The sequence below is a fragment of the Euprymna scolopes genome, chromosome 42 (assembly GCF_053919585.1).
Source record: "Euprymna scolopes isolate OS-2025 chromosome 42, ASM5391958v1, whole genome shotgun sequence".
NCBI lineage: Eukaryota > Metazoa > Mollusca > Cephalopoda > Sepiida > Sepiolidae > Euprymna > Euprymna scolopes.
The window spans coordinates 68,279,566-68,297,754 of record NC_136523.1 but is presented as its reverse complement, the minus strand read 5'-3'; the positions used below and the strand labels follow the sequence as shown (position 1 = coordinate 68,297,754).

The 18,189-nt window shown below is 30.6% G+C and overlaps 1 protein-coding gene and 1 pseudogene across 3 annotated transcripts in view; one reads left to right on the top strand and one right to left on the bottom strand.

The window, feature by feature from the left end:
• The window catches only part of LOC145267126 (uncharacterized), a 545,487-nt gene that overhangs the window by 93,308 nt on the left and 433,990 nt on the right, over nt 1-18,189 (bottom strand). The gene's annotated exons all lie outside the window — the stretch shown is intronic.
• Nucleotides 16,875-17,008, top strand: LOC145267307 (U2 spliceosomal RNA; annotated as a pseudogene).

Below are 18,189 nucleotides of genomic sequence, written 5' to 3'. Positions count from 1 at the left end.
AAATTGGGTGATTACCATGCAATTTTATTTTGGTAAAATTCTTAAATTATTTCAATGTTTATTATAATTTCGTATTAGTGACTTGTTATCATCAAAATCCGCCCCAAAGAGTGTCCTTTCTTTTATTAGGTATCAGAATAGGTATCCAGATTTCTACTTCTATACAAATATGATATTGTAGTACAGTAAATGTCAAATTGTTTTTCAAGTATTAGTTTGTAACGTTTGTACTGACTTCATCAGATGTCATGTAAGAAACTGAATTCTATGTAAGAAGACTTTATCTGAAGTGTTTTTATTTTGGTATATCATGTGTAGTAATTGCGCTGTAGTAATTGCGCTGAAAGCATGTTAATTACAAATGACAAAAGTTAAATCAATTTCTGATTCAGCTACACAATATAAGCTAAAGGAAATCAAATTTGCAAAATAAAAGCAATATGTAGTTATGGGTTAGTTTGGAGTTAGAATAAAAAGCCAACAAAACAGTTAGTTTGTATTGTGTAGATTGGTCATTTCTGATAGTATTGAGAGTCGTCAATGAAAATCTTAATTTCTGACAAAATACTGAATGTTTCTTGGATACCCATTCGTAAAAAGTACCTTTTTTGAAAAAAAAAAAACACTCCCCGGATCACCTTCACCACCTTAAAAAAAAAAAACTTTATTCTTCAAAAAATGTGCACATTGTTAGTGTAAAAAACAGATTCGCACCACTTGATGAAATCAAGCATAGTAATATTTTAGTAAAGAAAATATGAAATTGATTTTCAATAATTAGTTTGAATGAATATCAGAAAATGTAATTGTTTGATGCATTAGAAAGAACTCATCTGCTGAATTTGATATTCAGCAGCAAAATATTTCAAAACATAAAAATGTGAAACATAACATGAATACTCTCCGTTGTCACTTGAAAACATTGACCTTGGTAGGAAGTTTATTAGATACTGAAATTGTGGTCTTGAGCTTTCTTATTGGTCATAGTAAAAAGAAATTGTAGTCTTTCAAGTTTGTTGGTCGCATTGGGATTCTTGGAATGTATCAACAGATTCCTGCATATGAATCTTTGTTAATTCCACACAATACAAAATATATATACAAAACAAAGTAAAGCATAGTATAGGGTTAGTTGTGTCCTCTAATTATCAACCAAGTATATGTATTGATAAAAAGATAAAAGCAATGGAAATGTTTATTACAATGTATCAATATTAAATTTTTATCATGAACAACAAATCGAAATAATGATAGATATTTTGTGCTTATACGAAACTGGAATCAAGGATTGTCACCTGTGATTTTATATATGTCAATAGTGCATGCCACTACAAATGATATTAGCCAAATTAAGTTTTGTTTATTTCACCCATTATAAAATATATACACAAAATGCAGTAAACAAAGTTTAGGTTTAGTTAATGATAAGTTTAGGTTCGAGAAATAAGCAAAGAAAAGAAAAAAAGATACATTTGTTTATAGTGTGTAAATTGTAAGTTTGTAAATATTTAAAACTATCCACACTGGTATGTGGAAATTCTAGATACCTATTGTTATAAAGTTCCAATTCATGTTTGATATATCACTCTACATGTTCCCTGTTGCACCCCAAAGATGTAAATGATTATCGAGAAAGTGAAATGAAACAGTATTTGAAATAAAATAGAAACAAATGCTGATGTTTACTATATAAAACACTGTGTTCAATGGAATTGAGCCTTATACAATATTGGTGGAATAAAAAAATCCATTTTTTTAATTCAATTTAAGAAATGAGCAAAAATTTGATATTTAAAATATTTGGCATGAAGAAAAAGAAATATAAGATAAAAGGTGATAAAGCAGTAAGAATCATATGCTGAATTCAATTAAAAACAAATATGATTGTCAAAGAAATATCATGAAAATTTTGTAAGTGAAAAAAATTATTTTTTGATATATTTGGTTTCGAAGTATTAAGAAACATGTACAACTTCATGTTAAAGACAAAACGAAAACTGTACTAATGATAATGACAATGGTGAAAGGAAATTGGAAAAAAATGTATCAGAGGTAAAATGTTGGTCACATATACGTTTGTGTGGTATGCATGAAACACGTGTAGAAAATTATATTTTCTGATGCTGAAAGTAAGAAGAGAAACATTGTTATAAAATGATCTAAAAGGCAATAGTAAAATCCTCATTTTTAGTGTGGGATATGTTGTTTGTTTCAATTGAGAAAGGAAACTTTAATTTATACAATTCGATGTTATAGATCACAAGTTTTATTACAATAAACATTGTGTTCTTTAATTATCAACCAAGTATATTTATTGATAAAAAGAGAATGTAATGGACATGTTTATTATAATTTATCAATATTAAATTGTTATCATGAAAAACCAATGGAAAGCGTGAATGTTATTTGGTGTTTTTAAAAAACAGCTACCAATGATTGTAACCAGTGATATTTGTGTATGCTAACAGTGCAAATGTGGTGGTGAAATGAATTTTTGTTTATTCTTCACAATATAAAATATATACACAAAACTAAAACATAATTTACGGTTAGTTAATGATAAGTTTAGGTTAGAGAATTAAGCAAAATTATAGATACCTATTGTTATAAAGCACCAATTCATGTTTGGTATATCAATCTACATGTTCCTTGTAGCACCCCAGAGAGGTAAATGAGTGTCAACAAAATGAAATAAAACATAGTATTTGAAATAAAATGAAAAAGTGCTTGAAAAGTGAAATATGCTGATGTTTACTATCTAAAAAATTGCGTTCAATGCAATTGAAACTTATACTATATTGGTGGACTAAGAATTAAAGAAATAAAATTTAAGAAATTAGCAAAAAATTGATATATAAAATATTTGGCATGAAGAAAAACAAATATAAGACAAAAGGGGGAAAAGCAGTAACAATCATGTGCTGAAGTTCATTGAAAATAAATCGTTTGTCAAAGAAATATAATGAAAATTCTCAGAGTGAAAAAAAAATGGGATTTTTACAAATCTGGTTTCCAAGTAATAGGAAACATGTACAGCTTCATTTTAACGACAAAATGTAAACTGTAGTAATGGTAATGAGAATGTTGAAGGAAATTGGCAAAAAATTGTTAGTCAAATGTTGATCAAATATTATAAGTTTGTGTGATATGCATGAAACGTTTAGAATATGATCTGCTCTCATGCTGAAAGCAAGTAGAGAAACATTGTGAAAAAATGATGTAAACCTAAGCTAAGCAAACGACCAGTGAATGGAAATGTTTATTATAATGTATCAAGATGAACATATTATCATGAAAAAGCAAATCGAAATAGTGATAGTTATTTGGTGCTTATACGAAACAGGTATCAAGTATTGTCACCAGTGATTTTATTGATGTTAACAGTGCATGTCACTAAAAATAATGATGGTAGCGAAATTAAGTTTTGTTAATTCTACCCAATATAAAATATATACGCAAAACAAAGTAAACAAAGTTACGGGTTAGTTAATGATAAGTTTAGGTTCGAGAAATAAGCAAAGGAAAAGAAAAAAAAGGTACATGTGTTTATATTGTGTAAAATGTTAGTCTGTAAATATTTCAAACTATCAACACTGGTATGTGTAAATCCTAGATACCTATTGTCATAAAGTACCACTTCTTGTTTGATATATCACTCTACATGTTCCCTGCAGCATCCCAGAGAGTTAAATGAGTGTCCACAAAATGAAATAAAACATAGTACTGGAAATAAAATAAAATAAGAATATGTCTGAAAAGAAATAAATGCTGTTTACTATATAAAAAGTTGTTTTCAAGTGTCAAATGGAATTGAATCTTATACAATGTTGGTGGATTATGAAATTGCATGAAAGAAATAACATTGGAGAAATAAGAAAAAAGTTTATATATACAATATTTACAAATGTAAGATAAAAGGTGAAGAAGGGCCAAATCCGAGATCTATAAATCGTAAATTTTCAAAGTGAAAACAGATATTTTTTTTTTTTTTTAGATCTGCTTTCCAAGTAATAGTAACCATGTACAGCTTCATTTTAAATGAAAACTGTACTAATGATAATGTTCATGGTGAAAGGAAATTGGAAAAAAATTAAAAATGTCAGAGGTAAAATGTTTGTGTGGTATGCATGAAACACGTGTAGAAAATGATCTCATGCTGAAAGTAAGAGAAACATAGCTAAAAAATTATGTAAACGCAATAGTAAAATCCTCATTTTTAGGAACATAGTGTTGGGTATGTTGTTTGTTTCAATTGAGAAAGGAAAGTTTAATTTTTAGAATTGGATGTTATAGATCACAAGTTTTATTACAATAAACATTGTGTTCTCTAATTATCAACCAAGTATATTTATTGATAAAAAAAGAAAAGTAATGGACATGTTTATTATAATTTATCAATATTAAATTGTTATCATGAAAAACCAATGGAAAGCGTGTTGGTTATTTCGTGTTCATAAGAAAAAACATCATGGGTTGTCACCAGTGATTTTATGTATGCTAACATTTCGCTGCAAATGTGGTAGCTAAATGTCTTTTTGGTTATTCTACACAAAATAAAATATATACACAAAACAAAGTAAAAGAAATGTCAGGGTTAGTTAATGATAAGCTTAGTACCAAGAAATAAGCACAGAATAAGGAAAAGAAAGATACATTTGTTGATATTGTGTCGATTGGTGAATTTGTTGGTTCATTTTGTTTTATGACATATCAACACTATATCAGGTTATTTCATGCCCAATCTAGTGACATTTTTTTTTCCTAGAATATATTTGTTTATTTAATGTTGGTTTCTATTTAACTCATAATTGGGACCCTAACAGGTACTACTACTCCAGATCAGAGTGGACCTGGTAGCAATAGCAATTAAATGGTGGCTTCACACTTCACAAAGCCCCATGTTTGGATACAGTTTATGGTCATATCCAGGACCTGGTGAATTTGTAAATAATTGAAACGATCAACACTGGCGAGTTAGAATTCTACATACCTATTGTTATAAAGTACCAATTTATGTTTTACATATCACTCCACAACGTTGCTGCAGAATCCAGACAGTTGAAAGAGTCTCAAGAAACTGAAAAGCTATTTAGTACTCTTAAATAAAATAACATGCATAAAGAAATCCTAATATAAGACAATAGATGAAAAAGCAATAAAAATTTTGTGTGGAATCAAGTGAAAACAGTTTCTTTGTCAAAGAAATTGCATGAAGATTCTCAGAGACTTTTCCTTCCTCGTTCCCTTCCCTTTTGGTGGAAGGAAACTTTCACAGTGGCTCAGAAGGTGGGCTGAGCACACTTCCTACAAAGGTGGGATGGGTAAATTTCTTTTTCATTTGGTTGCCTGGAGGACAGGCTTAGGCCCCCCCCCCCCAAAAAAAAAGGTTGGAGCCAGGGAACTTCTCCTCCCAGAAGGGGGAGGGGGGCCCGGGAAGGCTTCTCTTCCCATATTTTTTGTTTTGTGTAAGGTTGATCTCTTTCCAAAGGGAGTAAGAGGATATCCCTCTCTTAGGAGGAGAGCGAAGGCTCCCTGGGCCTCCCATCCTCCTTCTGAGAGAAGTTCCCCGGCTTCCACATTCATTGCTCAGCCCGCCGTCCAGGCAATCAGAGTCTGATTGTCTGCCGTATATAAAAAGGCGATTTTAGCTTGTCAGGCGGTATGCTCTGCGTAGACCATTTTTCTTCCACCTGTTGACCTTCCCTCCCTGTCATACAATACGCTTAAACAGGATATTTTAATTTATGCAGATTCCATATAGACTTTTAGTTTCCCAGGGTGTATACCCTCCGTTGACCATTTATGTTTAAGAGTTTTCCTTGCCCCTTCTCTGCCCCAGAATGGGAAGGGAGCTCTTTCCCACTGTATGGGGGGGGGCGGCTTTCTTTTATGGTTATGTGGGGAGCCTTACCTTTACCCCCTTAAGGTGGTAGGTCTTTTTTGTAAAATTGTTAGTCAAATGTTGATCAAATATTATAAGTTTTTGTGATATGCATGAAACATGTGCAGAATATGATCTGCTCTCATGCTGAAAGCAAGTAGAGAAACATTGTGAAAAAATGATGTAAACCTAAGCTAAGCAAACGACCAGTCAATGGAAATGTTTATTATAATGTATCAACAATAACACATTATCATAGTTATTTGGTGCTTATACGAAACAGGTATCAGGGATTGTCACCATTGATTTTATTTATGTTAACAGTGCATGTCACTACAAATAATGATGGTAGCGAAATTAAGTTTTGTTTATTCTACCTAATATAAAGTATATACACAAAACAAAGTAAACATCTGCTGAATTTGATATTAAGCAGCAAAATATTTCAAAACATAAAAATGTGAAACATAACATGAATACTCTCCATTGTCACTTGAAAACATTGGTCTTGGTAGGCAGTTTATTAGATGCTCAAATTGTGGTCTTGGTATGGTGTGCTTAATATTATTGTATGCAAAATTTAAAAACACAAAAGAGGGTACAATCAATATTGAAAAAGTAACATCTGTCACAGAAAATAGTAATTTATAAATATCAAAAGGAATATTATTCTGTACTTAAAATGTTAAACTTACTGTTAACAGTAATTTAAAATGGTGATCAGGATGAGTCCAACAACTTAGTCCTTGAGCTTTCTTATTGGTCATAGTAAAAAAAAATTGTAGTCTTTCAAGTTTGTTGGTCGCATTGGGATTCTTGGAATGTATCAACAGATTCCTGCATATGAATCTTTGTTAATTTCACACAATACAAAATATATATACAAAACAAAGTAAAGCATAGTATAGGGTTAGTTGTGTCCTCTAATTATCAACCAACTATTGCTAAAAAGAGAAAAGCACTGGAAATGTTTCTTATAATGTATCAATATTGAATTGTTCTCATGAAACACAAATCGAAATAGTGATAGTTATTTGGCGCTTATAAGAAACAGGTATCAGGGATTTTGGTGTATCAGATGTTTTTACAGTGAACTTAACTTTCAAGAAACAAATTGGTATGCAATGACATAGGCTAAGAATCTTAGACAAAATATATTCAAATGAAAAAAAATGTTGAACACTTTGTATGGACTCTCAAAAACATTTGTAAAAAATGTGTAAACAAATGTAAAAAAAAATGATCCGCTCTACTTGATGACATCAAGCATAGTAATATTTTAGTGAAGAAAATATGAAATTGATGTTCAGTGATTAGTTTGGATGAATGAGAAAATGTAATTGTTTGATGCATAAAAATAACTCATTTGCTGTATTTAATATTAAGCAGCAAAATATAGTGATTTGAATATTTAGGAAAACATCAAACCAGATTATGTAAAAAAAAAAAAGATGAAATTAGAAAATATATATTTTATGCTTATGAGTTTTGCCAATTAAAATTTTGTGGCAGAAATTGGGTGATTACCAAGTAATTTTATTTTGGTAAAATTCTTCAATTATTTCAATGTTTATTATAATTTCTAATTAGTGACTTGTTATCATCAAAATCCGCCCCAAAGAGTGTCCTTTCTTTTATTAGGTATCAGAATAGGTATCCAGATTTCTACTTCTATACAAATGTGATATTGTAGTACAGTAAATGTCAAATTGTTTTTCAAGTATTAGTTTGTAACGTTTGTACTGACTTCATCAGATGTCATGTAAGGAACTGAATTCTATTTAAGACTTTATCTGAAGTGTTTTTATTTTGGTAGATCATGTGTGATTACACTGTAGTAATTGCGCTGATAGCATGTTAACTACAAATGACAGAAGATAAATCAATTTCTGATTCAGCTACACAATATAAACTAAAGGAAATCAAATTCGCAAAATAAAAGAAAAATGTAGTTATGGGTTAGTTTGGAGTTAGAATAAAAAGCCAACAAAACAGTTAGTTTATATTGTGTAGACTGTTTAATTAACTTTGTTCATTTCTGATAGTATTGAGAGTGGTCAATGAAAACCTTAATTTCTGACAAAATACTGTAATTTTCTTGGATACCCATTCGTATAAAGTACCTTTTTTGTGAAAAAAAAAACACTCCCCAGATCACCTTCACCACCTAAAACACAAAAACAAAAATATCTTTATTCTTCAAATATTGTTGTTGACTGGAGGGCGGGCTGAGCACTCCCAAAAAGGTAGGAGCCGGGGAACTTCTCCTCCCAGAAAGGGGGCCCGGGAAGGCTTCCCTGTCCCCATATTTTTTTTTTTTTTTATGTAAGGTTGATCTCTTTCTGAATGGAGTAAGCGGAACCGACAGGGGGGGGGGTCAATCAACCATACAAAAGGATATCTATCTCTTAGTTGAAAGAGGGAAGGTCTCCCTGTCCTCCCATACCCCTTCTGAGAGAAGTTTCCCCAGCTCTCAGCTTTGGGGGGGGAGGGGGTAGGAGGGCTTAGCCCGCCCTCAAGGCAAATAGTCTGACTGTCTGCCTTATATAAAAAGGCGATTTTAGCTGGTCAGGTGGTATGACCTGCATTGACTATTTTTCCTCCACCTGTTGACCTTCCTTAATATTTATTTTTAATAATAAACACATTTTATTTTAATATTAATATTTATTTGTAATAATAAACACATTATATTATTTTAAATATTAATATTTATTTTTAATAATAAACACATATTATTTTAAATATTAATATTTATTTATAATAATAAACACATTTTATTCTACTTTAAATATTAATATTTATTTTTAATAATAAAAACAAATTTAATATGTATTTTTTAATAATAAACACATTTTTATTTTAATAATTATTTTTAATACTAACTCATTTTATTATTGTAAATGTTAATATTTATTTTTAATAATTATTGTTATTTAATAATAATATCTTCTATTTTTTTACTGTTTATGTCTAACTTTTATCGACTTTTTCTTATTTATAATAATAAACACATTTTATTCTACTTTAAATATTAATATTTATTTTTAATAATAAAAACAAATTTAATATGTATTTTTTAATAATAAACACATTTTTATTTTAATAATTATTTTTAATACTAACTCATTTTATTATTGTAAATGTTAATATTTATTTTTAATAATTATTGTTATTTAATAATAATATCTTCTATTTTTTTACTGTTTATGTCTAACTTTTATCGACTTTTTCTTTTTTAATTGGACTTTTTTTTGTATTTATTAACTGTTTTATTCTTTATGGACTCTTTTTCGAACATCGAAATTTTAAAATTAGTTTTATTTAAAAAAAAAAAAAGACGGTGTTGTTTTTTTAATTGAATTCTACACTTTTTCAACAAACTGTTACAGACATAATGGACTACCCCCAACAAAAAACTGCGAATAAAATATATAAAACTCGTAATTTCTGTTTTTAAAGTGGGTTGTTTATTTTCCTTATGAAATATACTTTCAAAATAAACTATTACAGTCGTTAAAAACATAATAGAAGTATTATTTTTTATTTTTTAAAAACAATGTTTACAAAATGTCTAAGCGCGTTTCTCTCGATGGCTTTTAATAATAAAAATGTGGAAACCTTTAAACTGTCGAATATGATTTTTAGGTAATTTAAAAAGAAAATGCTATGGACTGTTTTTCGAACATCGAAATTTTAAATTTTAAAATTAGTTTTATCTAAAAAAAAAAAAAAAGACGGTGTTGTTTTTTTAATCGAATTCTAAACTCAACAAACTTTTAGACATAATGGACTGTTTGTCAAACATCGAAAATTTTAAAAATAACGTTTTATGTACTATTCTAGAGTTATCGAATCTATAAAGTCTATTTTTTTATATGCTAGTGCAGAGAGTGATCCGTGCTAGATTAAGAATGGCTTTTAATAATAAAAATGTGGAAACCTTTAAACTGTCGAATATGATTTTTAGCATACTGTAATTTTCGTGTACATAAGCGTCCTCATGGAAACAAAATATTTTTACAAAAAATTAGTAGCATTGAGTTAAATAAATAACTGTTGCCAGAATTTATCGAATTTTTATTTTTTAATAGCGTTTTCTTAAAACGAATAGAAAAATAATTTCCCATGAAAAAAAAAAGAAAATGCTATTAAAAAGTATAAAAAAAATTAAAAAAAAAAAAAAAAAATTCTGTAAACATTGAAAAAAAAATATTTGTACCCAAAAAGTATTAGCATATAAGTTAAATAAATAACTGTTGTACGTACGTAAAATAAAAAACACACCGAATGGTTTGAAAATGAAAGTGTGTGAGAGAGAGGGGGGGGGAGAGAAAGCGGTGTATATTGAAGTTAGTTCCAAACCAAAAGCGGTGCATTCGCCATTAGTGGACGTTGACGTCACGTCACGTGACATGACTAAGCGTTTTCAAACGAATAGAAAAATAGAAAGAGGGTGATAGAGAAAGTGAGAGAGAGAGAGAGTAAGTGTGAGAGAGAGAGACGGTGTTGGTTTTACTCCTCCCCCCTTCCAGCTTAAGAGGTATGAGGTCACGTGGTAATATACAAAATGGCTAATTATTTTATATTACATAAATATTACGATATTTTTATTATCGTCTAATATTTTGAAAGCTGAATTTTTTTATTCCTGTACATTTTTTCCTGACATTTTTCGTTAAAACTCTTGTATAAATAATATTTTTAACCAGGTAATCACGATGGAAACATTGTCATAAAGTGTAATAATAGATATAAGTAAGCCGAAGAGAAAAATGCAAAAGTATCGAAGACAAAACTTATTTACAATTGTTCGCCATTAGTGGACGTTGACGTCACGTCACGTGACATGACTAAACGTTTTTTTTTTTTACGTATGAATTACATTGGATCATTCAAGAATTACGTAATAAAAAGCATTACAATGACAGTTTTTTTTGGGACCCCCTTGGAGATAACTGATACGTTTACCCCTTTCTCCTCGTCAGTTTGACGTGAAATTTCGATATTTGTCATCCGGGACACGGGGCTTCGATATGATACCAAATTTATCAAGTCTGGTTGTGTCTTTCAAAAGTTTTAGCGTTACATACAAACATACAAACTCACAGACATTTGGGATTTATATATATAGATTACTAGCAGGGCTACCCGGCGTTGCTCGGGACCGTATAAACAATGAAAAAACAAAAGCAGATATTGAACATATGTTTGATTCTTAGGGGAGAGGAATCTTTCATCTCTATGTATTATTTGTTTTATCTACCCTAGGACTGATATTGTTCATGTTTTATCCCTAGCATAGGTAATTTACAGCATGTATATGAAATTGTTTTACCTTAGGGAGAAGAGAACAGGTAATATACAACATAATGTGTCTATATTACATCCCTGGCAACGCCTAGAAACCAGCTAGAACATGTATTTCAGTCAATCTTTATTATATCCTGGGCTATGCCGGGAAACCAGCTAATCTCTTTTTAGTGACTTGACCACCAAAATACCTCCCTAAGTGTGTCCTTTCTTTTGAACTTATTAGATATAGGTATCTAGAAATGTGTGTGAAATTTGTTGAATGCATTGTTCACTATGATTTTCTTATTGTTCTACACAATATCAACTGTAGCGAAATAACACAGTAAACTTAGTGTAGTGTTAGAATAAAGAGCAAAGGAAAAAATTAGAATCATATTTTGTAATTGCAAATCTAAATTTGCTAGCATGTACCAGTATTTGCCAGGTTGTGGAAATTTGGAACTTATAACATATGTAGTGGCCTTTTCCTAGATACCTATTGCTAAAAATTATACTTTCATTTTGTTAGAAAAATCTCTCTTCAGATGCCCTGCATCATTCAAAATAAAAACAAATATTTTTATAATTGTTTCAGTATATTGCTACACAATGTGAAAGTTTTTAACGTTTGTAAAAAAAATCATGAATGTGCTTATATTGCAAAAAAGAAAATATCAGTGCACAGTATTGAAAGTGTTTGAGATTCAAAAGTCTGTAACATTTCTACTAACTTCATAAGATGTCATGTGAGAAACTGAATTGAATATCAAGACATTATCTGAAGCGTTTTTATTTTGGTGTAACATATGTGTTTACAGTGAACCTTAACTTTTAATAAACAGATTGGTATGCAATGACATAGGCTAAGAATCTTTAAAATATATATAAATTGGAAAAATGTGTGAACAAATGAAAAAAAAATGATCCGCTCCACTTGATGACATCAAGCACAGTAATATTTTAGTGAAGAAAATATGAAATTGATGTTCAGTGATTAGTTTGGATGAATGAGAATATGTAATTGTTTGATGCATAAAAATAACTCAGTTGCTGTATTTGATATTAAGCAGCAAAATATAGTGATTTGAATATTTGGGAAAACATCAAACCAGATTATGTAAAAAGAAAAAAAAAAGATGAAATTAGAAAATATATATTTTATGTTTATGAGTTCTGCCAATCAAAATTTTGTGGCAGAAATTGGGTGATTACCATGCAATTTTATTTTGGTAAAATTCTTAAATTATTAGAATGTTTATTATAATTTCTAATTAGTGACTTGTTATAATCAAAATCCGCCCTAAAGAGTGTCCTTTCTTTTATTAGGTATCAGAGTAGGTATCAAGATTTCTACTTCTATACAAATGTGATATTTCAGATCTGTACATAAAAAATTTGTTGAATATATAGGTTGAGAATTGTTCTGTGTCGCTCTCTCTCACACACACACGCATTCTCACTTTTATAGATATAATAGATAGATTACTCTAGATATATTTCCATATGTCTGAATACCCTATATACAAATTTTCAAATCTGTAGATAAAAAAATTTGTTGAGTATATAGGTTGAAAATTGTTCTCTCTCTCTCTCTCACACACACATTCTCAATTTTAGAGATATAATAGATAGATTATGCTAGGTATATTTCCATATGTCTGAATACCCTATATACAAATTTTCTAATCTGTAGATCAAATATCTGTTGAATATATAGGTTGAAAATTGTTCTTACTCTCTCTCTCTCTCTCTCTGGCTACCTTACACACACATTCTAACTTTTATAGATATAATAGATAGATTATGCTAGATATATTTCCATATGTGTGAATACCCTATATACAAATTTTCTAATTTGTAGATAAAAAATTTGTAGAGTGCATAGGTTGAGAATTGTTCTCTCTATCTCTCACACACACATTCTAACTTTTAAAGATATAATAGATTATGCTAGATATATTTCGATATTTCTGAATACCCTATATATAAAAATTTGTTGAATGTATAGGTTGAGAACTGTTCTCTCTCTCTCTCTCTCTCTCTCTCTCGCTCACACACACACACATTCTCACTTTTATAGATATAATAGAAAGATTATCCTAGATATATTTCTATTTGTATGAATACTCTATATACAAATTTTAAAATCTGTAGATAAAGAATTTGTTGAGTATATGGGTTGAGAATTGTTCTCTCTCTCTCTCTCTCTCTCTCTCACACACACACACACACACACACACATTCTCACTTTTATAGATATAATAGATTATGCTAGATATATTTCCATATGTCTGAATACCCTATATACAAATTTTCAAATCTGTAGATAAAAAATTTGTTGAGTATATAGGTTGAGAATTGTTCTCTCTCTCTCTATCACACACATTCTCACTTTTATAGATATAATAGACAGATTATGCCAGATATATTGAAATATGTCTGAATGCCCAATATACAAATTTTGAAATCTGTAGATAAAAAATTTGTTGTATACATAGGTTGACAATTGTCCTCTCTCTCACACACACACACATTCTCACTTTTATACATATAATAGATAGATTATGCTAGATATATTTCTATATGTCTGAACACCCTATATACAAATGTTCAAATCTGTGGATAAAAAATTTGTTGAATGTATAGGTTGAGAATTTTTATCTCTCTCTTTTTCTCTCTCTCTCTCTCTCGCTATCTCACACACACGCATTCTCACTTTTATAGATAAAATAGATAGATTATGCTAGATATATTTCCATATGTCTGAATACCCTATATACAAAGTTTCAAATCTGTAGATAAAAAATTTGTTGAATATATAGGTTTAGAATTGTTCTCTCTCTCTCTCTCACACACACATTCTAACTTTTGTAGTTATAATAGATAGATTATGCTAGATATATTTCCATATGTCTGAATACCCTATATACAAATTTTCTAAACTGTAGGTAAAAAATTTGTTGAGTATGTAGGTTAAGAATTGTTCTCTCTCTCTCTCACACACACACACACACACACAAGTTCTCACTTTTATAGATATAATAGATAGATTATGCTAGATATATTTCTATATGTCTGCCTACCCTATATACAAATTTCCAAATCTGTGCCCAAAAATGTGTGGAATATATAGGTTGAGAATTGTTCTCTCTCTCTCTCTCTCTCACACATATTCTCACTTTTATAGGTTATATAGGTTGAGAATTTTTTGCTCTTTCCATCACTCACATTCACACTTTTATAGATATAATACATAGATTATGCCAGATATATTTACATATGTCTGAATACCCAATATACACATTTTCAAATCTGTAGATAAAAAATTAGTTGAATATATAGGTTGAGAATTGTTCTCTCTCTCTCTCTTTCTCTCTCTCTCACACACACATTCTCACTTTTATAGATATAATAGATAGATTATGCTAGATATATTTCCATACGTCTGAATACCCTATATCCAAATTTTCTAATATGTAGATAAAAAATTTGTTGAATATATAGGGTGAGAATTGTACTTACTCTCTTTCTCTCTCTCTCTTTCTCACACACACACAAGCTGAAAATTGTTCTCTCTCTCTCTCTGACTCTCTCTCTCTCTCTCTCTCACACACACACACATGGTCATTTTATAGATATAATAGATAGGTTATGCTAGATATATTTCTATATGTCTGAATACCCTATATACAAATTTTTAAATCTGTAGATAAAAAATTTGTTGAGTATATAGGTTGAGAATTGTTCTTTCTCTCTCTCTCACACACACATTCTCACTTTTATAGATATAATAGATTATGCTAGATATATTTCCAAATGTCTGAATACCCTATATACAAATTTTCAAATCTGTAAAGATAGAATTTGTTGAATATATAGGTTGAGAATTGTTCTCTCTCTCTCTCTTTCACACACATTCTCACTTTTATAGATATAATAGATAGATTATGCTAGATATATTTCCTTATGTCTGAATACCCTATATACAAATTATCAAATCTGTAGATACAAAATTTGTTGAGTATATAGGTTGAGAATTGTTCTCTCTCTATCTCTCTCACTCACTCACTCACTCACTCACTCACTCACACACACACACACACACACACACACATTCTACCTTTTATAGATATAATAGATTATGCTAGATATATTTCCATATGTCTGAATACCCTGTATACAAATTTTCAGATCTGTACATAAAAATTAGTTGAATATATAGGTTGAGAATTGTTCTCTCTCTCTCTCTCTTCTCTCTCTCTCTTTCACACACATTCTCACTTTTCTAGATATAATAGATAGATTATGCTAGATATATTTCCATATGTCTGAATACCCTATATACAAATTTTCTAATCGGTAGATAAAAAATTTGTTGAATATATAGGGTGAGAATTGTACTTACTCTCTCTCTCTCTCTCTCTCTCTCTCTCACGCACACATTCTCACTTTTATGGATATAATAGATAGATTATGCTGGATATATTTCCATATGTCTGAATACCCTATATACAAATGGTCAAATCTGTAGATAACAAATTTATTGAATAGATAGGTTGAGAATTGTTCTCTCTCTCTCTCTCGCAACCTTACACACACAACCACACGCAAACATTCTGACTTTTATAGATATAATAGATCGATTATGCTAGATATATTTCCATATGTCTGAATACCCAATATACAAATTTTCAAATCTGTAGGTAAAAAATTTGTTGAATATATAGGTTGAGAATTGTTCTCTCTCTCTCACACACTCACATTCTCACTTTTATAGATATAATGTATAGATTATGCTAGATATATTTCTATATGTCTGAATACCCTATATACAAAGTTTAAAATCCGTAGATAAAAATACGTTGAGTATATAGGTTGAGAATTGTTCTCTCTCTCTCTTACGCACACACACACACACACACACACACACATTTTCACTTTTATAGATATAATAGATAGATTATGCTAGATATATTTCCATATGTCTGAATACCCTATATACAAATTTTCAAATCTGTAGATAAAAAATGTATTGAATATATAGGTTGAGAATTGTTGTCTCTCTCTCTCTCTCTCTCTCTCTCTCTCTCTCTCTCTCTCTCTCTCTGGCTACCTCACACACACACACATTTTCACTTTTATAGATATAATAGATAGATTATGCTAGATATATTTCCATATGTCTGAATACCCTATATACAAACTTTCAAATCTGTAGATATAAAATTTGTTGAGTATATAGGTTGAGAATTGTTCTCTCTCTCTCACACGAAACTGTGCGCTCGGCTTCTTCCCCCCCCCCTTCCCACCCCAAATGCTTGGGAAACTGTGCACTGTTTTTGTTGGTTTTCAAGCTGCCTCTTCCCCCCCCCCACACACACACAGTTTAACAGTAGTAGGAGGTCAAGAGAAAGAGGGTGAGAGAGAGAGAAGAGTAAGTTGGTGAGAGAGAGAGAAAAGAGAAAGAGGGTGTTGGTTTTATATTTTTATTATCGTCTAATATTTTGAAAGCTGAATTTCTAATAAAATGTGCATCTATAGGAGATAATGCCTGGGAATGTGTTCCCCCCCCCACAGTTTAACAGTGGTGTGACGTCAAGAGAAAGAGGGTGAGAGAGAGGGAAGAGTAAGTGGGTGAGAGGGAGAAAAAAAAGAAAGACGGTGTTGGTTTTGTGAAAAAAGTTGTTATTTACAATTGTTCGCATTCTTGGCCTTTTGGTCAAGATCAAAGTGTAGTATCTGTTCTTCAGATGCTGCACTTCTATTTCTTGTTCTCTTTCGGTGGAGGAGAAATCCTCCACGACTGAGACAATTTTTATTTTTGTACCTTTTCTCCACGTTAAAAAACGACCCTGGTGTCTAACTCTGTCCCGTGGGGAGGCATAGTAAATAGGTACAATTGTTCGCCATTAGTGGATGTTGACGTCACGTCACGTGACATGACTAAGCGTTTTTTTTTTTTAGTATGAATAACATTTTTTGTTATAATTATAAAGTCTACACTTAATTTTATAGAAAATGATGTATATATAATAGAAAAAAAAAATTACTGGTTTTGTTGGATTCCAGTGGATCCCCCCCCCCCTCCAGTTTAAGAGATAGCAGGTCACGTGGTAATATACAAAATGGCTAGCGTAAATATAAAGATCGGTTTTTTTATCGACGAATATTTTGAAAGCTGAATTTTTTTTTATTCCTGTACATTTTTTCCTGATATTTTTCGTTAAAACTCTTGTATAAATACTATTTTTAACCAGTTAAATACGTTGGAGACATTGTCATGGAGTTTAATAATCTCTAGAACAAAGCAGAAGAGAAATTACAAAAGTATCGGTAAAACAAAGTGTTTGTTTACATTTGTTCGCCATTACTGGATGTTGACGTCACGTCACGTGACATGACTAAGCGTTTTTGGATTATGTAATATTAACATTAAAATGACAGGTTTTTTGGGGGGCCCCCCTAGGAGAGAAATGATCAGTTCACCCCCTTTTAATGGTCCGTTTGGTGTGGAATTTCGATATTTGTCATGCGGGTGATCAAGGTTCAATATGATACATAATTTGTCAACTTTGGTTGTGTCTGTCAAAAGTTTGAGCTGACGTCACGTCACGTGACACGTATTGAATAACGTTAAAATGACAGGTTTTTTGGGGGCCCCCCCTAGGAGAAAAACGATCAGTTGACCCCTTTCTACTGGTCCGTTTGACGTGAAATTTCGATATTTGTCATCCGGGTGATCAAGGTGCAATATGATACCAAATTTGTCAACTCTGGTTCCGTCTTTCAAAAGTTTTAGCGTTACAAACAAACATACATACATACATACATACACACCGATTTTTGCCTTTTATATATATAGACTAGCAGGGCTACCCGGCGTTGCTCGGGACCGTATAAACAATGAAAAAACAAAAGCAGATATTGAACATATGTTTTATTCTTAGGGGAGACGAATCTTTCATCTCTATGTATTATTTGTTTTATCTACCCCCGGACTGGTATTGTTCATG